Raw genomic sequence first — 26,075 nt, 5'->3', positions numbered from 1 at the left:
AATACCTTATCTGGGAAAATGAAGTAATAAGCAAGGTTTTATATTATTTATATTTTATATTTCTGTATTCATACATTTTAACATTCATACATTCTTCACATGAAAAACAAATCACAGTAGCAATGCAACAAGACCTGCATATTAAACTTACAGAGTTTAATTTACAGTAATGATCATCTCTCTTTCGTGTTACTGTAACAGACAGCATCCACACAATAGAAGAGTATTCACTCTCACACTAAACAAAGAGATCTGACTCAGTTGTAGTCTCAGGACTAAAACTGTCTAATAAAGAAAAATAAATAGCTAGGCTAATTGAGTGAATGTAATCACTTTAAATGGAAATGTTCTCAGCCAGATGGAGAAACTGAGAATGCAGTTAACAGCTGTGAAAGTCATCTTTAAACAATTAAGAATAAAAAAAGTACTTTGTTTAGGTGATCTGTGCACTAACAAAAGGAGAAAGTCTATAGATGACATATACACTACCTAAGTTTTGTATTAGTTCTAGTCTGTCTTTCTCTCACCATCACTTACAGATTCTTAAAGTCTGAATTTTTCTTTTGTGATTTAGAAGAGACCATCACTTATTTGCCATGAACTACTATCTGCTACTTTGTAACTATAGCCAAAGCATCAATTATGGTTATAACACACAGATACTGGTGGACTGGTGTCTATGGAGTTTACCAGTGATGAGAGAAGCAAGTAAAGGTTTGACAAGAATAAAATAAAGTGCATTGTTTCCCCAATCTAATTGCACATTCTTGTTGTGAAGCTCAATCGAAGGTAGGTTTAGCTCATGCTTTTCTGATGCCTCCAATTTTGTACACCTTAAGTTCAGAACTATGATGGTTTTAGATTGTGATCTGACCAAGTTCTGCCATGGAGGAGCAGCTAATATAGGACACTGACATCAGTGCAATCACTCCTATTAAATGGACAATACCTCCAATATCTGCTGCAAGATATAGATGCATCACAACGTTGAAACCCAGTGTGACCAAGAGGTAGCTGGGTATGATGCAGCTCTCATCTCTTCTTAATTATGTTTTTTTTTTAGCTGAATACATGGGACTGAAAAGAATTGTAATCTGCAATTTTCCACATTGCTGCTATGCCAAGGTTTGCATCAGTGTCTTACATTCCCATACAAAAATAATCCAGCTTCCAAATGAGCGGAGGTCCTGGAACAGTATTAATTCAGAGGCCTATGAATAGGCAGCACAGGGATTCTCTACAATTTGGGCTATAATGGCTATGCAAATAACAGCAAGAGTATTGTCAAAACCGATAAGAATATGCACGGATGACTTAATGGTCTGAGAATATATTCTACCTCTCAGTGTATTTCAAAGTTTGACTGACAACTCTATTTTACAAGGTCTCACTATGAACAACAAAAACTGTGTTCCTGGTAAAAACAAATAATTTCGTCAAGGATATCTTCAATTTACATTAAAAACTAAATTAATACCAATTAATGAAGTTTTAAAGAGAATTGTACCAACATAAAAAAACATAAGTTCAAGACAGGAAGCCAAAAAATGCTGGATATTACTCATTTCCACTTCATTATCATGACAAATCCGTTTACAGCAAGAAAAATAAAACTACTGTGAGGTTTCACCAGCTCCATGTAATGTCAGCATCCAATAACTCTCCAAATGTTCTACATTTGCAAAGCCTTTTGGTGCTGTGTGTTATTACATGACAAATGTCAAATCACAGAAACAAAATTGAATTGAAATCAGAAAAAAGAAATCCATCTTAAAAACAGCTGGATAACTGGGGAAACAGAACTTTATTAAAGCACAGGGCCAATCTTGAACATGTTCTTTCTTTGAGTGATAAAAAAAGACTTGTTGAATTTGAAAAGTTCAGCAAAACAGTATGCAGGGGAAGAGCAGCAGACACTGCTGCTAATTAAGTCCGGGAAATGATAAAATGATAAAACCTCAGCAGCTGCCCTTTTAAAGCAATTTCCAGGCAGAATGTAGTGAATCAGAAAGCTGGTCTTTGTTCTTCCCGGCCTAACTGCCCTAACTCTTCCTCCTGTGTGCACTGTACACAGTGCTGTTGGAGAGTAACTGGTAATGAGTTCCCATCAAGTGTTTCAAGAGTGCAGTGACCTTTAAACAGTTTAAAATGCCAAAGAGGTATCACACGTTTTATCCCTTTTTATTTAGTGAAGAAGGAAACGAGTAACTACATGAAGGATCATACTGGCTTTTAATGGAGTGAGAAAAAGATTGTTCCCTTCTTTTTCATGATTGACTTCTCCAGTGCTCATAAGATAAAGACAAAGACAGGTATCCACCCATTAAACCATTATGAAGGAGTTTCCTTTTCCCGGCTCTACTCCAGAAAGCAGGGTATAGGTTGTTCTACACTGTAGGTGGGATGTGTGTACACTGCAGGGTGCTCACACACCCAAATTCAAAAAGGCCATTTAGAGACACCAATCAACAAGGCCAGAGTGAGTCTGGGACATTTATGGAAGGAGGAGCACCCACAGATAACCATTGGAGACGCATGGAGAACATGGAAAATCCACAAACAAGGTTCCCAGAGCTGAAATCAAATCCCGGAGCCAAGAGCTGTCATGCTTAACAGCACTAGCCTCAACACCACTGCCCACTGAAAATAGTTCTCTGATTTTTTCTTCTTGATCTTGTGTACAGAAGAACTAACGCACAGAGCTTCACTTAAACCATGTTTTTATTCTTATTCTTTTTATTTTACCAACATATACGCCCAAAATATTTTGTCACATTTTAGCCAGATCTCACAGTAAACCGCAAAACAAGAGCACCAAGAAAACAGCAAGATTTTAAACTTTTGGATGGTACAAATTGCAACGTTTATATTTCTTGGCTCTACAAAGCAATATTCAGGTCATCTTAATAAAAAGTTAAGATGATAAAGAGATATTTATGTTATTATTCAGATCACACTAAACTGGTCATATTACAAATCAGCAGTGTATTGAAAGCTGCAGGCCTTCACAGGAAGGCACTATTATGAACATAGAATTTATCCAAATGATATTGGTATCTGTTAGGTTGATATCTTAGCCACTTAATTAAAGGATGTGTGATTTTAATAAGCCTTTAGAAGAGAGAACACAAGATGCAATCTGTACAGGTCAATTGCTATCCATTGCATTTTACAACATGTTACTATTCAACAGAAGCTGAGCCTGGTGATATACAATATAGAAAAGTAACTACCCAAACAGCACACTACACTGAACAAAACACACATCATGTTAATGGAGAGACTGTAAGATGCCCGGAAAAGAGATTTTCTAGAGCCTGCAAAAGTATTAGAAAAAATACTTTAAAATAATTTTTGCAGAGTTCTCCATGCAAAGTCTGATTTGCTTTAGTTCATATGAAGGCCCTGAGATCAATAAAAGCAGAGATGCTGTTAAATCATTACTAGCACTGGGAGATCTTTGCAAACACATATTCCATCAATTGGCTTTGTGCAAATGCTTTAAACTGAAAACTAAAGGTCAACTAATGGATCTATCCAACTCTTGTTTGAATAGCACAACAGTTGTTTGTTCAACAAAACTGCTGCAACCTACTGTAGGACAGTTCCTCCCTCTAGCTGTTTAAGGAATACCAGTTTGTAAATTCTGGCAAGAGCAGCAAAGCACTTGGAAACAAAGCCCTGATATGCTACAGCAAGATCCCTGTTTTCACCCAAATTCAGACTGAAGCAACCTTCTGCCACAGAAAAAACCTACAACATGAGAGGGAAAAAAAAAGATTTCTCTGCCTGCAAAAGGAAGAGAGAAAACACAACACTAAGGGATGCCATAATTACACATTTATTCTTCTTTTCTTAAATCTTTGGCTACAGAGATACTGACCAGCTTAAAAAATATGCATCCAAGTCATGTCAACAAGGTTAGCGCCGAATGTGAACACTTTAAACTTGGAAATAAAGAGCTGACAGATGGCTCCCATTGAGCCCCAGCAGTGAGTCAAGAACATCATACTGCAGATACTTAAGTTAAGTCTGGAAATGGAAAGACCGATGATGATTAAGTTAGTTTCCTTCTTGTAGTGAATGCTAATAGAAGGAGACAGGTGGAACATTGCAAAAGACATGGCACAAAACATGCGTTTCTGCAGGGAATTCACTTTGAAAATTACATTCCTGATCTATAACTACCAGACAGATTGAACACTGAACAAAGGCAACAGAAAGCCAGCCTACGTAGTGAAGTCTTACTGGGTGTAAACTGATTACTTTGAAAAAAAACACTTCTTGTATAAATGTCAACTATTTCTCCACCTCCTACATTGTCCTTGCTTCATGGCTGACATATTGGAGATGGGACAGCAAGAAAATATCCTTCTATTAGCTCTACACATCTGAGAACTGAAATAACTCTGGGATCAATAAACAATTACGCTAATATTTGGTACCAGCCTATAATAATTAGAAACATTTGCATGAGTTTCATTTAAAAACTCCCAGAGCTTTTCTTTTTTTTTCTTGGATTCCTTAGATGAGCCAATTAACCTGTTTGTTACCACCTTGAAGCTTTCTAGCCAACTCCATGAGAAACTCCCTGCTTGAACATTCTCTGATCTGTGTTTACGATGATGCCAGAGTACTATGTTAACAGCATACACCCCGTGAGTTTAATGAGATCATAGCTGACATCCATGGAAAGAGAAATAAAACAATCGAAAAAGCTTGATGGAGTTTGTTTCTAGGCATGTAAGTTATACTTCACTTCTCAGCTATTTATGCACAAAGTCTGTTGTTTCAAATACTGTCCCACAGGGACAAATTAGAGTGCCACTTGTTTGTCTTCTTTGGGTATTTGGGTATTTAATACCTTATACAGTTTCTGTATGAATTATCTTGCTGCTTAGTGTGCTTGAGCCACTTTATGTAATGTTTCCATAAAACAATGCAACATTTTCACATTAATTCTGAATCCAACCATGAATGCAGACCTACTATTAAAGTTACAGATGGGGTTACAAAAAGATAGACAGCAAAAGTCAGGAGTTATGTATAGAATGAGAGCCTGGGCTCTTTTCTGTCGTGATCTGTCTCTTGCTATCATTCTGCCAGAATCATTCTCATCGCTCTCCTTTCCTTACCTCGCTGTTGCAAACATTAATGATTTAATATTTCTGTTATTTAAAGTCTCGGAGTGCAGATGTAGAACAAAGCCTTCATGAAAGAAGATATATCTTTTCTAGTTTTTCCCAGGTAACAAAGTTAATCGATAGCATAGTGAGAAAGATGCCCTTGTCAGACACTTACAGGCACTGAGTAAGGAACGTGACAAGAAGAAGAAATTAAAATCCTTTCCTCCGCTGTCAACTTTAATTCCGAATGTCCTATGGGCAAGCAGATCATTTTTGTAGACAGAAAAATACAGGGATTGACTAAAATCTCTCCAAGGGAAAGCTCCAGCCAAATCCCACATTCTTATAGAAAAGAAGCAATCCCATTAATCTAAAGGGATTTATTTTTCCTTTCTGTTTGCTGTTATACTCAGTAGGTACTACTGTGGGTTCCGCCTGCTCAAACAGTAAGTTGAAGACTTAGAGAAGATCACTTTCTTTCGGGGCCACAGAACTGAACTTTACAATTGCTGTACAAAATGCCGAATAACATTTAAAACCAATACAGTATGCTGAGCAAGGGTTGTTGTCTTATCTTTGGGGTAGATAATAGAAAGTACAAATCGATATCAAAACAGAATATTAAAAATTGAGCTGCCTGCAGGCTCTTAAAACTTGGATTTATGACATGTTGTTCCTTACCTACTGATAAAACCAGCCAGGATGCAGGGATTTTCTACTTATGAAGAGATACAGCATACTGTAGTTTATAGGCAATCATAAAAGTCAGCTTCCACATCACAGGCATATAAAGAGCATAGACATATATTGCGACTCAAGTACAAACTGGATGATGCACAAAATAAAAGAGCCTATTTTCCTCATTCCAAATATGTCACAGGCAATAGATGTTGTGCTTCTATTGTCCTGGGAAACCATATGACAGTACTAAGAATTAAATGATGTATCATATTTTCCATAATCTCACTCTCATCATAATAAGATCCTGCTGTTCGCAGCCATTAAGGACAGTTTCCATCTTTCCCACTGGGCACAATGAAGCTTCTAATCAACAGCAAAAGGCAGGGCCATGAGGGGAGCTCAGATGAATGTACAGTAGTAGCTGTTGCGTTAAAGCAGAAATTCCATGTGCTGGAGTGGTGCTACCAATGCACAACTTCAGGTGCAGAGGGCCTCAGTGTCTATGGGTTTTCTAATTCTCCTCTTAGTGAGCTAATTGAGCTAATCATTAACTTCACTGGACTGATTTTACACCTTTCAAAAACCAACAAGTGCTGACGGTTAAGTTAATAATAATAATAATAATAATAATAATAATAATAATAATTGCTTACACTTATATAGCGCTCTTCTGGACACTCCACTCAAAGCGCTTTACAGGTAATGGGGACTCCCCTCCACCACCACCAGTGTGCAGCCCCACCTGGATGATGCGACGGCAGCCATAGTGCGCCAGAATGTTCACCACACATCAGCGATCAGTGGGGAGGAGAGCAGAGTAACTTAGCCAATTCAGAGGGGGATTATTAGGAGGCCATGATTGGTAAGGGCCAATTGGAAATTTGGCCAGGACACCGGGGTTACACCCCTACTCTTTTCGAAAAGCGCCCTGGGATTTTTAATGACCACAGAGAGTCAGGACCTCGGTTTTACGTCTCATCCGAAGGACAGCACCTGTTTACAGTATAGTGTCCCCGTCACTATACTGGGGCATTAGGACCCACATGGACCTCAAGGTAAGCGCCCCCTGCTGGTCCTACTAACACCTCTTCCAGCAGCAAACTTAGTTTATCCCTAAGGTCTCCCATCGTGGAACTGACCAGGCTCACACCTGGTCAAGTTGATCTAGAAAATCTGCTGGTTTCTGTCCTTTGAGGACAGGAGTTGCGGATTTACAGTATGATGCCGAGCGTCAACATTCAAATATTCCAGCACAAGCAGGCCACTGTTCAGTGGTGGGAGACGTTATGTTTTTATATTTAAAAAATGCTCTCTGAATAAAAGAACTTAGTGCACCTTCAATGCTACTCTCTTGGTGTGGAAAAGGTAAGGGATATTTTCAAGGAGTTTTATTTTTTAAGCAGCCATGTTCATGAGGTAAACATTACTACAAAATGGGAGATCCTTATCTCTGGAGTTTTGACTGGCACTAGGATTTTCATATCTCATAAACATTGCAGGGCTTATGCCTATGTCAACAGTTATAATCAGAGCACGTAAATACAGAAATAAAAAGAATCTGTTTGAAAAAAACAGTCTCTAACTTGTGGCAAGTTACAGATGAGCTGACATGGCACTGGTAAAGAGACACATTGTAATATGAGTAAGAGACAATACCTTGTCCTACTTTAACAGTTCAGAGGTGGGAGAAATGATCAAGAAAGTGAGATCAAAACCTTCAAGTTGGATGTCAGCAACAACATTTCAGATCAGGGTGCTGTTTTGAACACAGGCCCACAATGGACTTTCTCTTCAAAAGGTGATGGACTTTCAGATCCATGGGAGAAAAGTTAACTTTGTCTTTATATAAAACACTGGGCTGCAGGTCTAGGAGTAAGGTTTGTCACTTAGGTTTTAATAATGTGTTCCAGTACTTGAAGATGTATTATTAAAGATTTTGTAACGTAAGTGCAGAATGATTTACAGTATATTAATTAATACACTGCCCAGCCTGACCCACACTTCTGACATTGAAAGTTTCAATGAATGGCTTCCACCTAAGCACACATATGCAGAAGAATTTCATTTATTTTATTTAGAAATTGGAACACTTCTTACTCTAATACGTCAACTGTAAAAACATTATTATTATTATTATTATTATCATTATTATTACTACTAATTCATTTTCCAAAGCAAAACTGACATCCTAGACTGTCTGTGCAGTTATTTACCCAAGCAAAAAAATGTTATCAAGAGGGAAAACAAGGAGAAAGATTGCGCTATTTGATCTCAAAGCATTTAAGATGCAAACCACCCAGCCCCCTCTTGCCTCTAAACCCAACATCTTGAGTGTGATAAGTTGCTGCGGTTGCCATGGTTTTAGAGTTTTCCTCGTTCTGTACATTCTGGACTCCACAGTGTGAAGACAGACAGTATACTATACAAGCAGCAGGAGGAAAGCTGCCAAGAGCTCATCGCTCACTGTGCTGCACAACATTCCCGCAAAGACCAGTATTGAGGCATAAAGGTTGCCAGCCCCCTCCCAGTGCCAGTCAATACTGCATCTGGTTTCCCTTCAAAACCACATAGGGTTTCTCAGTCGTCTCTCCTCCAGTCAGGCAGGATCATGGTAGGATAATTTCACACTGAGTGCTTTCGCGTTCTGTGACTTAGTCTGAAACCCCTTGTTTAGAGACGGTGCATGTCTGGTTTCCAAACATTAAAAGCATTACATCTGCACTGTATGGTGTTACAAATCTCGCAGAACTTTTTCAAGATCCATATGGCTAAAGCTCACCAGTTCTCCCAGTGGTGTACTGAGGTGGGGCAGCATGTGGTGTGCTGTGGCAGAAGAACTACAGTATGTTACTGTGACGCTGCTGGTTAACAGGCTGCTGCACCAGCTGGTTACTCTGGCTGTTCATCTAGAAGGGGCTTTGATTTTCCCTTTTGCTGGAGAGAGAGAAAACGTGAGAAAAATGCATATATATTTGGTTTATAATTGCCCTTCTGAGATTGATCCTTTGTTTCGATTTTGCCAAGTTTAAAGTTTGATTTCAGGGTGTCCACACTGTAACTGAGTGAAATGATCATAGAGCCACATAAAATTGGAATCTGCAATGTCATGACTGAAAGTTAGATTGTGCTTGCTATGCTTTGTATACTTTGTTTCTTTTTATAGTCTAACAAGTACTTTGCCAGCATTTTTCAAAACTGTTTCCATATAGCATTTACTGTAAATGAACTTTGCAAAAGGAAGACTTAATTTCCCAACTAGCTAAAACATTTAATCTAAAACACTTCATCATTGCGTTAGAAATACCATGTGCACATCAGAACAGCTGGAGTGCTTCTGATTTAACAAAACAGACTAACACGAAGAGAAAAACATTGCTAAAAACAGGCTCAAGTTTCTCAGGTTACAGATTCAATGCACGCAGAGGAAGTCTGTGCCCACAATGCAAGCCACAATTTCCACAAGGCATGAAATCAATGAGATTTTATCACTGCCTGCTCGAGATCAGGTTATGCATGAGCTGTTTTGCCTTGCCTTCCATTGTTCTAATATGGATATGGAAAAGAATGAGAATACATATATAAAAGGTATGACAAGGAACAAACAGCAAACCTATCCAAATCAATGGGGTGTTCTCAAGAGGACATATGCAGGACAGCGAGCTTTTCTTTATTTTTTGTTTTGCTGTTGTTGAGCAGTTCATTCACCTTAAAGCCAGAATGAATATTAAAGTCGGGTTTGCTATTCAGCACACAGATATGAATTAATGCCACAACTGGATGAAATGCTTTGCAGGCTCCTTAAGCAAGATCTCTGCTTGAGTGAAATGCAAATGTAGCATCTGCCTGTTTGATAAAGTACTGTTTTCCCACTGTATAAACAGGTTAATTCAATTAAAAATATGAAGGGTGATTAGATTCTTCACAAAAGGGCGCTGCTTAAAATTCTGTTTTCTTTTCTACAGACTGAAGAATTGTCTTATTTGTATATTTCAAACTCTGTGCCACAGTTAAGAAAGACGTGAAAGAGAAAACACAACTGTGACAAGTCAATCGGTTTGTTGGCACCAAAAGGAACTTTTACTAGCTAGTACATACTGAATGTCACATGCAGTGCAACAACCAAAAACCCACAACCCTAGACATAAAAGAAAAGTGCACAGCCCCCCAAATTAAAATATACTAGGATGAGGCGAGAATCTCTCTTTTCCTGGTTATGGGTGTATGGAAATGAAGTAACACTTGTGAACGTCTGCCCTTTGGCAGCTAATTTTTTCATTTTTAATACCCATTTTTACTGCATAGCACTAATTGCATTTTTGCAAGTTGTCTTACTACTGTACATTCAAGGAGGTGGTAAACTATTTATATAACTATGGCAAATGAGCCAAGCAAGTTTATTCTTGGTCCTGCCTTGTGATCTGAGTTTCCAGAAAAGTCTCTGGGGTTGTTTGATCCTTACCAGGAAAAAGGAGCTTTTGAATAACAGATGGATAGACTTCTTCTAGTATGGATACGTTTGTCATTGTCATAAACATTGCCAATGTTTATGAAACATTCATAAGCATTGTCAATATTATTTGATTAGCATCTGAAAAATGTTTTTGCTCTTTCCCTTAGTACATTTAAAGAAATCCAATTGCTAAAACGGAGATGAAACTAATGTAAAAAGCAAATGGAAAAGTCAAATCAGCACCCACATACACTGAGAAAAAGCATAATTTAGCCTTGAAACGTTCTCCACCACCGATACACAGTACAATGACCAGTTCCAGTTTGGACTGCACCTGTAGATGCAATGCAAGATTACTCGCTCCTAACTTTCAAGTTTGTATACTGGAAACATAGAAGCAATCACTCATACATGCTATTATTATATAGAGGGCCTGTTATCAGAAGATTATCCTTCATGATCCATTCCTATGTCTTTACAAAGGAACAGGCACAAACTTTCCAGAAAGTTAACATTTTTCTCAGAGCAGCTAACATATTGTGTTAAAGAGGAGCCGTGTACTTGGGCATTGTGCGTAGTTAAGTAACATGCATGCATTAATTAAATGCAGATGGTAAAAACAGACAATCATGCTTTCAGTTTTGTTGTGTTTGAGGGCACCAATTGAGAGATTAACAAAATTAATGAAAACCTAAAAAAAAATACTGAAGTGGGCTCTTGCTGGCTTGTAAAATAATTAGATTTCAACCCAGCGTTTTGGTGTTTCAAAGAGAAACATCTCCTTCTGTCTCTGAGTTGTACATATGTGACAATTCAAATTTACAGAAAGTGAAAGAAGAACAAACAAGAATAAAAAACAATCATTTTCAAACTGATTTCACCCCATTACAAAAACAATCAGTTCCCATTTTTCACTTCTGAAAAATTAATTTATAGTAGTGTTGTAGGTGAATAATAGTAAACAATGTAACAAAAACAGGTCTGCAAAAAACACAATACCGTATATCAACTCAGTTTAACTATAGGTCCAGCACACTGATAAGCAAATAACTTTCATATTAAATAACTTTAATAGATGTACTATAAATTTTTTCTGCAGTATTCCCATTTCATTTGGGTTTAGTACACTTTCAAGTCAGCTTATGAATTATTGATATTTGGCTGATACTTTTAAGACTGACACTTCATTTAAGAGAAGTTCTAAGAAGTAGTGACAATTACTTATTGGTACGAGTTTGGTAATTGCTACCAATTTTCTCCAGTTACCAATTTTAATTAGTAACTTAAACCACCATTTGGCACCCTTTTTTACAGCTGGGTTTGCTGAAGCCATGTAAATACTGCTCTTTGCTTGGGAGAGCTGGAACTTGGGCCACCAGCTCAGGATTTGAACCCACTAACCCTCCATCTGTGTAGAGCCTGGATCTGTCCTTTTCTGGTCTTCCCACCACCACCTTGTACTGCTACACTCCTTCCCTGCAAGACCACTGTTGAAAAATCAGACATACTGTAGCAGTATTAATTACAGCCTAAGCACACACAAGAGGTATCAGGCAAGAATGTGGGGCCCAGAAAAGAAAAGCTAATCCATCAAATTATGCTCTGGAGTGAGCTTCTCTAATTCTCTCTCGCACGTGGACCAACTATTTGCACAATGTCACCTCGGACCCGTGCTGGAAGACGAGAGAGTACATTTCATGATCATAACCCAGTTGAGATTCTATAATGCTTCTACACAGATGCGATACAGAACACTCACAGCACAGCGGATGGCTTTGGGCTTTATAGCAGTTGTGTGCTCTGTCACATCACTTCTTTGATGCCTGAAGCATTTTTTTTTCATGAAAACAAAATATTCAGATGCATTAGTACAACACAATATACTTGCCTTGTTTTGAATAAGTTACATCTTGAGGATAATACAGCTGCATCATAATGGAATTTTGATCATCTGTGATACTGGTCTGAATTTGACAGTCCAGGAGAGTAGGGCTGAATATAAATAAAATGAGACCCGTCTCCTTCTATTCTTTAACAATGCACTCCACTGTCTAGACACTCAGTAAAAGCAGAAGGATGCTCACTTTACTGGTCTTATTACAATAGAGATATAGCATACCCTCCAAGTGACAAGGCAGTCATTCCAGGTTATACAGTATCTATGGATTCTAATCAGAAACCTGTTTTTCTTGGCACAGAAAAACATTCTGCAGTATGTAAAGGGTATGTTAAGCCAAAACTATGCATTAATTAAAATGTTAAAACACTTTGTTATATACTTAACAGCAATCTGTTGCTTCATATTTTATTTAGAAACCAATGAATCCACTACTGTATGTCTGTGTAAACTGAATGAATGTGTCACAAAACTCAGCTCAGTAGAGCTCCTGAAAAATCTCATTGAGTTATCACTTCAGGTTCAGAGTGTAGGATTAGTTCTATAATAAGTCTGCAGTTGGAATTTGGAATTTCTCTATAACACTGGAAAATTGAGCTCTTAGTAGTCGCAGTTCCTGAACCCACAATACTGTGAGACTGAACATTCTAGCTGTTTTTTATGTTTTCCTGTATTGCAGCACCAATGATGTAACATTGTTGACTTTGTAATGCACTCTTCCTGGAGCACACAACTCCATCTCTCTTTATCTCCCCCAGGCCAATAGGGGGGCAGTAAATGTGGCACTGGCTATTCCAATGTAAGAGGTTAATAAGGAGTACAGCAGAACTTTGTTCCTTGACTAGTACTTGCTTATTTTCAGCTACTGTCAGGGTTCTTAAATATTACCATGTAAAAACACACACTTTAAAACTTTAACACTGATAAAACAATAAAAAGGTATTTTAAATATTACCATGTAAAAAAACACAAACTGATAAAACAATAAAAAGGTACATGTGGAGGATGGTGGAATGGAGAGTCCGTAGCTCATGCTAATCATGCTAACTTTATCCCATCACTTTTCATATAAAGCAAAATTTCTAAGCCTGGAGATTTTTTTTTCAGCTCTGAAATTAATTTGACAGAAGCCACTAAATGATTTAACAAAAAATGAAGGTTGTCTACTTAAGCTTTATAATTTGCTTGGATGGACTAATAACATGATATTTACTTGAACAGTTTAAGCATGAGAGCTGGTTTTATGCCAAAAATAATTACATTATCATTTGGGGGGTAGTCTGTTCTCCATATCTTTGAGGGCCACACTCTTTACTTTGAAGACTGGCGAAAACTGTCACACAGGGACATTAAAGGCAGGCCAGAATAGACATGAGAGAGGTTTAGCACTGTCAAGATTTTTTATCATGGCATTCATTAGTCTGCATTGTGAAACGATTCTGTCAAGATTCAGGCAAGTGGAAATCACACAGAAAGAATATGTGCAATGAAAAGCACTGCAATGACTGTCAACAAAGAGTGTGTTTAGATTGTGGTAAGACGGGCAGTAGGGCTGAATAAGGTTGTGTGAACAGATAGGTGTGTATGTGAGTTAGTGCCTGTATAGTATGTGTGGCAAAGTGGTGGTAGGACTGGAAGAAATGAGGTGCCCTAACCCTAACCCTTTATTAAGTTAGTGGGTCTATTCATACTGTAAAATGATTGTACTGTAAAACAATGGAATGTGTAAACATGCAAATAAGACCATATGGAATACTTTTCTATGGATGGCAGTACAATTCAGAATGGGCCAGTAAGCACACTGTATGTCACTTCTATCTCCATTATATCCTGTGTCCTGTCTCCATTATGGTGGCATGAGAAGAACAAAGTAATGTAGCCAATTCATAGAGGGGGATAATTAGGAGGCATAGGAAATCTGGCCAGGACGCCGGGGTTACACCCCTAACCATGTGACACTGCTGATATACCTATTAAACTTTTTTAAATAAAATACTCATCTGTATACATGGGTCAAAATGTAAGGAGCTTTGGAAAAAAAGAATCACCCAAAAAAATTAGTAACAATAAAATTACTAAGTGCTATCGAAAAAACTGGCAATCAGAAATTTCTCACAAAGTGGTAAATTGTTCAGTTTATAAACTGAACAGTTAACATGGAAATGGGTTTCATCCAAGAAATCAATTTCGTTTGGATTTTTCTATAACTCTTTCCAAGTTACTGTGCATCTGACCGTCACAGAGATTTTTTCCTGTGCAAACATATGCCATATTTATAATGGTATTCAACTGTATAACAGTGTTCAGTGCGCAATAATCCATACACTTCTAAAAAATCTTGATTAGTTTAAAGAAATCATTATACATGTAGCACAAGTATTATTGTGTCAGGGTAAGCAAAAATCTGTTCATTAAAGAATATTTACAATAACTTGCAAGTTTGAAGAAAAATATACAAAAAAGTATCTCTACGTATATACTATAAACACATGAAAATTATATTTTACTTGGCCCTGCACATTGAGTTTTCTTGTTGTAGCTTATTATGTTATACTGTAACTGTCACAACAGCAGCAAAATCTAATTTTTCCAGTGTTACCCATGGTTACTAATATGAAAATGGAGTTTTTGTTAAAGCTTTATGAGAGATAATGAAGTTTGTTCAGCAGACTGAATAGAGAGCTGTGTAGGCCGGCCTAATTTTAGTGATAACGCTAGAAAATTATTTTTCATCTTGGTCAATAATTCAGATTTTAGACAAAAAGAGATTATATATCTATCCACTGTATCTTATAAGATCAAAATGTTTATTTAAATTAAAAAAAGAAAAACAAAGAAACAAGTTATTAATTCTAACATCCATAAACAGCTTTTAGACCAAATACATAAACAGCTGCTCAGGGAGCAATAATTGTTTTCTAATCACCATGATTATAAACAGCTTTTGTTGACAGGAAGTTGACGGATTCGTTTTTCCTTTAGCAGGGTACTTCCTACCCCCCAGTGAATTCTGGATACAAAAACAGGATGAGACAAATGAGGAGAAAGAGTCACGATGCAGGTGATTATCGAACACTTTTGAACAAGATATAATCAAACTGATCACGAGCTGAGTTTTCCCCTGGGGGTGAAACAAACCTTGATTGAAAACTCCCTAAATGTACTGTATCTGTATTCAGGTGAGTGGACTGTCTGAGAGTTCAGCTGTATTAGTCTGCAAGATTTTTACTTACAGTATATCAGAGCACAGCTGTGAGCGCTACAAAGTGTCTGCTACTTATTGCAAGTCTGTAAAATCATTGTGGGACAAGAATTGTTAAGTGGGAAGTTGAAACTTTATATTTGCAGTCCCTGAATCCCAAGTTAACTTCTACAGGAGGAATTTGTTAAGCCACAGTTTAAAATCTATTTTAAATTTAAAATGTATCTGAATAACAGAGACACAAGAGTCCATGACTCGTAGTCCCCAAGCATTAGCAACATCACAGGGCCGTTTTCTCCTCTCACAAATAGCTATAAAAAGTCTACATAAGGACGAGGAAGAAGAATTCCAAAGATCAAATGTTGTACTCTAAGAAAAGCAATGAAATCCTTACAAATGAAATGTCCTAAAATTGTGTACAGTTTAGGTGAACAGTGTTGTATAAAATGTTTGTATTGATTGCAACTGTTCATTCTGCAGTTTCCAGTACCATGATTGACAGTGAGTGTGACAGATTAATTGCACAGACTAATTAAGATTAATAATAAATTATTCCTAGATGAGAAATGAACACTCATTTTGGCCTGTGGATAGTGAATATATAATAATTTTATGTTACAACATCACCATCATGATAAAATTATGCAACAAAGTTAGCTACGAATTTAAAACTAAGAACCAAACAACTAAGAACCCCAAAAAAATTGGACCCGTTTTATTAAGTTAAGAGCATTAATCAATCAATTTATATTGTTTGGTAAAAAAAAGGAAAGAAAATAGTTTTAATATTATTTTTTTCTTCTCTTAAAGCCAACAGCCATGTGAATAAAAAAACACATTAGTCATCTTCATTACCACAAAACTTGAGATGCTTTTCCACAAAGGAAAACAAGAATTTAAATGAGGCAGGGATTGTTTACTGAAGCTCCTACTGAATCCCAAATCCAAATGGGGACCTTCATTAATGAGTCACCCCCAGCTTCAACATGTGGCCAGACTCAGCTGGCTGGAGCTCAGTTACTTCCCTCTGGCCACTCTCTTTCTGCACAGATGATGTGAGCAGAGCCTGCCTCTTGCCACAGAACAACATCAAAGCTTTCCCTTCTCAGGTGTTCAACACCTGGACAGAGCACAGCAATACAGAAAAACTACCTCTTTTGCGTGTTATTGTTGTGCATTCAGTGGTCTAGAGAGAAATCTGTCATTATTAGAATAAAGTTGGAAGCAGAAACAGGCTGAACTTTCTCTCCATTATTTGTACTCAGTGGAGTCTACAGAGACCCTGCAGTGTGTAATACATTTGATATCCTACTGAAAATTCAGGTAATACAAAAGGCCCCTGCGACTATTCTGTCTGAGATACTATAGGTATACAAACCCTGAAGTGATAGCAATCTGCTAACAACCTAACACAATGCTTGCTTATGATGTTATCAACCTCTAATCCATTACAATTTCTCTGCCTATAGCTATATCATATATAGCTATAGGCATATAGCTATATTGCCAGTTCATATATATAGCCTATAGCTGTAAAGCTATATTTGGGGCGGAGTAGTGGCTCTCTGGCTAAGGATCTTGGAAGATCCTTAGCCTGGAAGGTTGCCGGTTCAAATTAGCTGTATTCTATTTAAGACACTACAAAATTGATTGTCTTTGTTGTGATTAATTTAATAATGTATTTCCTGGCCTTAGACCAGCTTTACTGAAAGCCTCTTTTTGGTCTCTTTCGTCACAAATGTACCCACAATTTCAGACAATAAGCTTCCTTCAGCAGACAAATATAATCGGGCTGTAGCCAGTGAACTGTCAATTTAACTTGCATTCAGCCAAGTTTGTTATCTTTGATACTGGAAAGGCTTAACGATGGCCTTAATTAAATGAAAAGTACACTGGATCTCAAATAAATCTGCAGCTTTGCAGGGATGAAGACAGAGGAAACAGACGAACAATGTGTGCCTTCAGTTTTGTTTGGTTGGATGGGCTAAATGTTCATTCATGCATGGCACTGATTTTAACTGATGATACTCCTGAAGGAATGTCAATGAAATCCATTTTATTTTTAGGTAGTAGCCCCAATTTTAATTTATTTATGAGTTGCAGAAGAACCATTTTTAAAAATAAGCTTTATAAATATAAACGTTTGCTAGTTTGCATCAGAGAATTTGGTAATTGTTTACTTGAATGAAGCTAAATAAAGGTGTCTAACTTATTCATTACAACAAATTTCATGAAAACAATAGCATTCTCCTTGCATAAGTAAATTCAAATACATGTACTTATAGGACAGAATTGTTAACAATAGTGCTTTATCATGATGGCTCTAAATAACTTTAGAAACGTGAGCAGCAGTATGAATCAATATCCAGCATGTCTGTAATGACATTTGATCTAATGTTTAAAAAGGATTTTGTACTGTATGTTGTCAAATTGTGTTGTAAATATTATTAAACAGAAACATATCATTCCCTTTTAACTGATAATATCATATGTATTATTCCTACCTATTCTTTAAAGTTCATAAAGCAGCTGAAGATTGCAAATGAACTTTGATTTTATTTGGCAAACAGAAAAGTACAGAATTGTGATGAAACAGAGGTGTTTGAAAAGTTTCTAAAAAGTGAACTGTGGTAGAGAGGACTACATTACTGTAGATTTGAATTATTACTACTTGTTATTGCATACTTATTACATGCACTCATACCAATATTTACTTTTTGCAAACCCCAAATTCAATTACATATGTACTATAGTCTCACAATTGAATATCTTCCTAAAATGTTCCCTTTCTACAGACCTGGTGGGGTGTAGCTGATTGCAGTGAACAATACGCTTGTGACATGCACTCAGGACAGACTCTTGACAACTGTCAACAGCAGCTCAGTGTGTTCTTGTGAGCATTCTGCATAGCCATTAACCCACTTTTCCTTTCTTCTTTTCTCTATACAATCTCATTTTATACTTAATGTCCAAGAAAAATGAGCCTTTCATTTGGCAAGATCATAATCATACACGTCAGTCCTTGTGTGTCACAGAAACATGCTGCAATTCAGGCATTTAAGAGAGAGAAAGAGCATCTGTCCAAGGAAGAATGATAAAAAGAAGTTGGAACAGAACGTCTGAGGAGGTGTATTGGTACAAACAAATGTTCAGTGCTTAGGGAAACCTTTTTACATAATCCAATAGAGAATGTTTTTTTCTTATAATGCAAACTGCAGCTCAATGTTACAAATAAAATGTTTAGGCAAAATAGGCAGATTCTCCTTTTTCAGTGCTTTTTATTTCCTTAATCGGTAAACAATCAACACAGTAAAGCCTATCACATCAGAAGAACTACAGTTGCTCTGTTGATCTACAGTGTACATGTCAGCAAGGCTTACCAAGGAAGATATGATGATCTAATATGGGGTTCTTGCGTATTTAGTAAATCAGCATCTGCTCAAATCTAGTCTTCCTACTAGATCCAGTACATACAGTATTAGGCTATAAGCCAGCATCAGTAAGTAGTATATTATTAAAGATGAGATGACTAAGATTGGTGAGAAAAAATTGATTCTTTATCCTCACAACCTCACAGTATTTATGCATTAAATCTATGCTACACGCACTCCTATTCTTGCACATATAGGAAAGTTTAGCTTTAACTGAGTTTTTACTGTGATTTAAAAGTAAAAGCAGAAACGAAAAAGATGCCTATTTTTTCCATTGTATCCATGCACTACTCCCAAAAGCTACTTTTTCAAGGGTTCGTGTGAGGGTGAAAGGGTCAAAACTAAATAAAACAAGACATCATAGCAGGAAAGATGAGGTCTAACAATGAAGGGAAACCCGCTGCTCAATGAAGCACTTGAAACTGACAGGAGGGTGTACTTCTGACATCTTCTAAAGAAGGTCAAGTTGCAAAACTTGTTCTCCAGCAGAAATCCAGGATACCAAAATCATGCCAACAATCTGCAGCGAGTTCCCTGTTTCACTGTTATCCCGATACACACTCCACTTATACACACTTTTTCTAAAGAATATTACTTCCATCTAATGATGAAGTATTAACATGACAAATGTGGCATTCATGAACTATACCAAACAATGCACCAGCTACAACAAACAACTAATGCCAATGCAACATTGTGCATGAGCCTGGGCAATTAGAAAATGATACGCCTCTGTGGGCCAATCACTTAAATTATTAGAAAATGTATCCTAGAAATAATTAATTGCAGAATTCTCCTCTAAGGAGGCATAAAAGGTTTTCTGGTCATGATTCCTTGTGTATAAAACAATCTTGATTGGCTGCCAGAAACAGCACCAAGCTCTTTCAACTTTTGCCTTTTCTAATAGAAAGAAACAGGTTTGACTATGATTGTCATGCAGTTTTTGGCAAAACTGTCCTCACCTTATACACCTGGCTGTGAGGAGCGCTGACTTTCACCCATTACCTGAACCCCTTTTATCCTAATTCGAAATCCTGCCCCATGTCTCACATCCATTCAACTGTCAGCTACAAAAATGACCTGCTTTGCCAAACGACAACACTGGATTAATAAAAATATAGATGGAAGAGGCCATTTGCCATATGTACATGTAAAATGTGATTCTTATTGGTGCCTTTCTCTCAGGACATGCACAGTAAAACAAACAACACAGTACAAGAGACAACACAGACAGTACATTAAAGAAAATAAACAGAACGATAAATATGTAGTAGATAAAGAACAATAAATGTGAAGTACAAGTACTGTACCTTGGCACTATTACTGATTGTAAATTAACTTGAACCGCCAGAGGCACTGTCTAAAGTATATATTGGCAATTACTGTAGTTATGTACCAAATCTAGAGCCTAATCTGTGACAGCTTGCAAAAACATTACTGGTGATTCTTTATTTTAGCATACCACAATATGGATTTACTTAGTAAAAAATGCTCAGATATGAAAAAATGTGATACAGATAGTGACAAACAGCTGTGATACATCGATGTCTATGAAACATCCATGTTTGGAATTCTTGAGGATTAGAATGTGAACACTGCATGGACTTATCCAAATTAACTTGCTTGGCCAGGAACAGTTCGGATGATACTGTATTGGAAAGAGGAATGATGGATTCGCTTGCAGCTCTTCTAATCTTTGTCTGCTGATCAAGTGTTAAAGGATGTCCTGTTATTGCAGGAAAAGAGATAAAGTTCTGTTTAGCCTTGTGCTGAATATGGCTTCTCCAATACAATATGTACACAGTGGCAGGACTGGAGGTGACTGAAACATTGTGTTGCTGCTATGCTGAATATTCATTGATATTCAGTTGCACTGGTAAAACTCTAGATGTGTTATTTTGGTGGTCAGGTGAACTATTGATTTAAAAAAAAAGAAAAGAACCTCTTAATTAAAAATAAAATGATTACAGCCTAAACAAGGGGAACGTTTCAAGAAAATTCAGACCAGGATCTAAAAGAGACATCCTCTTGTTGATACAAGTAAAGGTCAATGTCTATCTCAAGACTCACTGCCATAAGCACTTCCTTATTGCCTTTTATATTTTATACAGGATCATCTGAGCAAACTGTCTAACAGTTCAAGTGAAGGTAGTAATGCAATCTTATGTATTGACTTGGGACATTCACACTCGTGAACACTTGTCATTCCTTTTAGTAAAACATTTTAAACATCGCTTCCCCCTTTCTATAAATTCAGATACATCAGTCCTGAGCAAAAATAACAGTACAAAAGTAAGCAGCAAAAAATCCAGTTTATATAAAGCACTTAATTGCAATGTAGGACAGAAAAGCAAGTCTTCAGGTGACTAATGAGCTGCAGATTGAATTGCAATCAACTGAAACACCACTGATAAACACAGTGAAAATTAAACCCCCCACACCCCCTTTTCAACACCTCTCTGTCTGACAGCACAGTTCACCCAACATGCAGTAGAATAACAATAAAGCTGTATGAGGCCATCTGAGCAATGGAGCTCAGGTAATTGAAGTCCTAATCTCTGCCACGGAACAACACTCGCACTCAGTAAGCATGAAATGGAGAGAACTAAGGGATTACAGGAGTCGTCCTTGTTACAAAATGAATTCAGGGGCCAGGGCTAAATAAACAGCTCTATAGAATCTCAGTGGGATTCGTAGCAAGTCAAAAAGGAAAAGGTCAAGGGCTAAAAGCTTTTTTTCCCCATATCATGACTGGTTCACCATGGGTTGTGTTCACTATTAAATTGTTTATTTTTAAGTAAAATAATGCAAACTTAAACTGGGGGTGAGGGGGGTATTTTCTAATTTAATAGAAAACATTCATGGCTTGCCACATTGCAACCACTTTAATAATAAAGTAAAAAATGCAGTTGCACTGTGACAGATTACATACTGCTTCATTTCACACAAGCCAGTATGCGACTGTAACATGTTATAATAATCACCCATTTTCCAACCACCTCATCCAATTCAGGGGAGCTGGAGCCTATTCTTGCAAAGCAATTGGAGTAAGGAATGATACACTCTGGACAGGACACCAATCTATCATAGAGCACACACAGACAAGGATGTGCACACACTCACTCAAGGGTCAATTTTTCCCGAAGCCAATTAACCTGTTAGGATGTCTCCGGACATGTGGACATGAGCAGACCATACAAACTCTTTGGAGATATCAGAATCATAACATACTGCTGCCCATGTTATATCATTTTACTGTAGATGTTATTTTAACCAAGAAATAGACAAACTTTGAAATGGCTCTTTGAGTCGCCAATACAGCTTAGATTCCATCTTAACCTTTCAAAAATAACTCTTGTATTGTTGAATTAAGAACCACCTGATTTGGAATGATTAATCACTAAATTGATTATGATAAGCCTCTGTTCACAGCAAAGCCTCTGGAAGATGGGCAGAGATGCTCCCAGCCAATTCATCTCTGGATGTACTACAGGCCCAAACGCACCTGAGCAGAAAGTGGAGAGAGTTCAGCACCAACTACTGGAGCACTGCATTCTTCTCCGATTCCAAGCCCTGCCTGTAGAAGCCCAGGAGATACAGAAGTCTACTGGAATCTACTGGAGAGTCCAGTTTAATCCCAATGTAGCCTCAATTGTACTCTGCTCCATTGTGTGTTTTCAGCTGATGAAGTAGGCTGACATTTTGAGATTAATTTTGTAAAATGACACTTGATGGGTCAGTAAAGGACATCAGCTCTGAGTCCTATTCCAAAAGGGTATTATACAAGAAACACAAATGGCAATTCTGCATAAGCCGATGGCTAATCAGCCACTCATTGTCACTCTGTTAGCTAGTTAAGTCACCTGACTGCAATACAGGCACTGTCCACTGTCCTGCATATTCATATTGTCAGATGCAAAAACTACAGTAATACTGCTAACAGGAAATGTTATGAAAAGTTATCTTTATGGAGAATTGGGAGACCTGGTCAGCTTTTGATTGGGGGAGGAGGCCAGTCTGGTTTTAAATGTAAAATAACAGAATTTCATGTGCACAGCCTGAGTGAAGCAAGTGGAGTGCGGAAAGAACTCAAAGTGACTACTTCAAAGTGACAATCTCATCGACATACAGGCCTTTCAGGTTGGCATCACATGATGGGCCCTTTGTAGATTTATCCCTCATTTTCAACACCAAAAGATTTTTGCTTCATGATTTAGGAAATGAAAACGAAAACAAGAGTATTTACATCAACAGCCAACCACAGTTAAGACCCTTGAGAGATGCTGTCAACAATCATCTGTCAGAAAGCCTGAGGACATTCTCACCTATTGTCAGTTTAATTCAGACAGCACAATCACACAGCACTGCGTGGGCACAGAGCCCGGTTCATATGAGAGCCCAGTGCACTTCTGAGATAGTTGTGTTGGCCCAGCGCACTGTTGTGTCTGGGAGAGACACTGCAAAAAAGCAAACATAAAAGCTCTCTCCTTTATAATGCAAATACAAATCGGCAATTAGGGGCTTTACAGCTGCTATCACCTCATCCACATACTGTATCAGGAACTGAAAACATGGTTAATGATTTGCTGTGTTTTAGCTTTAACATTCTCATACTAGACACGAAGGCTTTAGAATGAAGTAGTGAAGTGAGCACCTATGGACTACTTGCATTTATTCTTAGGTCAGATATTGTATAATTTCCATATGAATCGCAAAGGATAAGACTTCTTTTTCTACAGCCTTGATATCTAGCAACAACAATAAGGGTGAGAATTAACTACCATTTTCCTGTTATAGAAGCACTTTCTCTCCATGTACACATCTCCTCATCCAATGCCAGAAAATCATTTTAGGAGAGATCACATCCCAATTGTTCTCTTAATGTTCTTGGTTTTCCATTAAAGCAGCGCAAAAGCATTAGGGACTGATTGATTTCTTCAAAATCCCACTCCAAGCTAGTCAATGTTCTGGCTTATGCATTGTAGCACAAAAGATTCTGTCCCGATTAAAATAGTGAAAAATGCAATTGCAGCCTAAGTATAATGAATTCACTCTCTGTCTCCGTTTATCTAGAGTAATCACCAGCACAAATGTATAATGTATTAATAAAAGCACATCAAGCTAATGTTTAGTCCAAATTGTCTAGTTTTATATTAGTTAATATACTCATCTATGATTCGTGAATATTCATATCCTGGTAATTTTATTTAGAATTCTTCTTGGCTTGTTGAACCTACATGAAGATGCTTTGCCTTAACAAATCCACGCACTTTTCAAACACGATTTCTCACCACCCTTCCTTCTTTGCAGACATACTTCTCCTCCAGGGTGGCAGAGCTTTGCATGTGAACTGCTTTCACCAGTTTGTACCACAAACATTATTTTGTGAACAACCTCCTTCTCGCTTTTCTCTCCCTGCATGCAAGTGATGCGACACCTCGGCTTGCACATACCACACACTCTCCTACACTCTCCTCTTTCTCTTCTGCCAGACTTACAGTACACCTCCATCCCCCCACTTACACTGCCAGTTCATTCGAACTTCAACAAAAACTTCATTTTGTTTCTGCGTCACATGTTCTTCTGTTTCAGGTTGTGGTAGCTTTAATGTCATTTTGCTCATTTACCTTTTCTTAATTGTATTTCTAAGTCACCCTGGAGAAAGACGTCTACTAAGCAAATTAATAACACTGTATGACCAAAGTGAGCTAAACGGCCTCCTGTCATTTGTCAACTTTATAATGTTCTAAGTAATAAAAATAATAAACAATCTTATATAGTATATAGTGCATTATATGGTACAATACTTCAAGGCACTGTACAATAACACTCAGACAAAATCAGGTATACGCAAATACAAAAGTGAATTAAACAGAATTAAGAGCTGGAGTATGATAGTATGATTAAGAGCTGGTAGATGGGATTTGGAAAGCGACGACTGTTGTGCAAAAGTAGGAAAATATCAGAGCAAGTTGGAATCCCGGCTGGGACTCGGAACAAGACAGAAAACCTGCTCTCCCAGTGTTCGGAAAAACTTCAATTCAGAACAGAAAGAAGACCAGAACCACAAGCAACCCTTGGCAACCAAGGATACATTTCTTAGCAGAACCCTTGAGGTTTTCTGTAAAAGTAACTCTCCAAACTTTGTAAACTTTTTTTGTTTCCAGTTGGAACCAGGACAGCAGTCCCAGAGCTGTGAAGAAAAAAGGCTGACCACACAATAGATCTGTCTCTGTGCTTCCCAGCAATGTTTTTGTTCTCTACAAAACATCAGAAACACTGCCATGGCACAAGAGATCATGTTTTGTGATTGCATAAAAGAAAAAAAACAGACTTGTCTGGACATGTGGATCAGTGATACGCTTGCCACAAAGAACCAGAACTTACAGTACATTGAGAAGAATGGAAATCTTTTCAGTGACAAAAGCTGACAAAATCTGGAGGAGCTGTGCAAGAAGTGGCCACAGGTCCCTGCGGAATTGTGCCTGAACCCAGAGAGGTGCTACAGAAATCATCTTTCAAAAGGTTACAGAATGCAAAGGAGACATCATAAAGCACTGCCTACAGGAATATAAAGAGGTCTGAATGGTGCGTTTATATATTTTAATAGAAAAATGTTGGCAAGCTCCATTACAAGACCAAACCACAAGCTTTGCCTCCATCTTACTACAGTGTTAGTTACCAAAGTTAAAAAAAATAAATTTAACTTTAGTTGATGTCCCCATGCATTTTTTTCTGGTGCATGAAGATAGTCTTAATGGTTGTGTCCTATTAACCAGGACAGTTAATAGGAGGAGACAAACAGGAGGGCCTGGTTGTATATCCTATAGTAAAGAATGCCTTTATAAGCTAATGGATCACAACTCAATGTTGTCTGTAGACAAATGAGAGTCTTTAGAGCAAATGGCAAGCAACAGAAGACAAACGAGACAGAGCAAGTTCCTTGAAAGATACACATGTTCGGTGAAAACACTCCAAATTACAACTTCTATTTAATTAAAGTCTTCCGCTTCCCTTATTTCAATCTGCTGTCCCCTGCTTAACTAGAAGCATTTTCTGTTTAGTTCCGTTGCCTAGCAACAGGCAGTAGGACACCGTAGTAGCTCAGATATGGCGTTAGCATAGTGAGAAGCTCTGGGGGGTGTTATGGGGATTTGGAAGGATGCATCTTCACAGAGTAAAGCAATTCCAGACGTGATGCTCAATTATGTCTTTGTCTTTCATTGGTGCTTAGAACACTGAATGCGTTTCTTTCAGTAGCACTGCAATTAGTCTCTGGGAGAGTCAT

The 26,075-nt window shown here is 37.6% G+C and overlaps 1 protein-coding gene across 10 annotated transcripts in view; it reads right to left on the bottom strand.

Moving 5' to 3' along the window:
- Nucleotides 1-26,075, bottom strand: part of LOC102697294 (regulator of G-protein signaling 20-like) — a 148,938-nt gene that overhangs the window by 68,774 nt on the left and 54,089 nt on the right. For 6 of the 10 annotated variants that reach the window (XR_011191013.1, XR_011191012.1, XM_069195469.1 and 3 more), the window contains exon 2: nucleotides 11,659-11,744. The exons of the other annotated variants lie outside the window; for them this stretch is intronic. The gene's annotated coding sequence lies outside the window, so the exon portion shown is untranslated. The remainder of the gene's footprint in view (nucleotides 1-11,658; nucleotides 11,745-26,075) is intronic. 10 annotated transcript variants of the gene reach the window in all.

The sequence above is a fragment of the Lepisosteus oculatus genome, chromosome 11, assembly GCF_040954835.1.
Source record: "Lepisosteus oculatus isolate fLepOcu1 chromosome 11, fLepOcu1.hap2, whole genome shotgun sequence".
Lineage (NCBI taxonomy): Eukaryota > Metazoa > Chordata > Actinopteri > Semionotiformes > Lepisosteidae > Lepisosteus > Lepisosteus oculatus.
The sequence above is the reverse complement of the archived record's forward strand: the minus strand, read 5'-3'. Positions and strand labels throughout refer to the sequence as shown.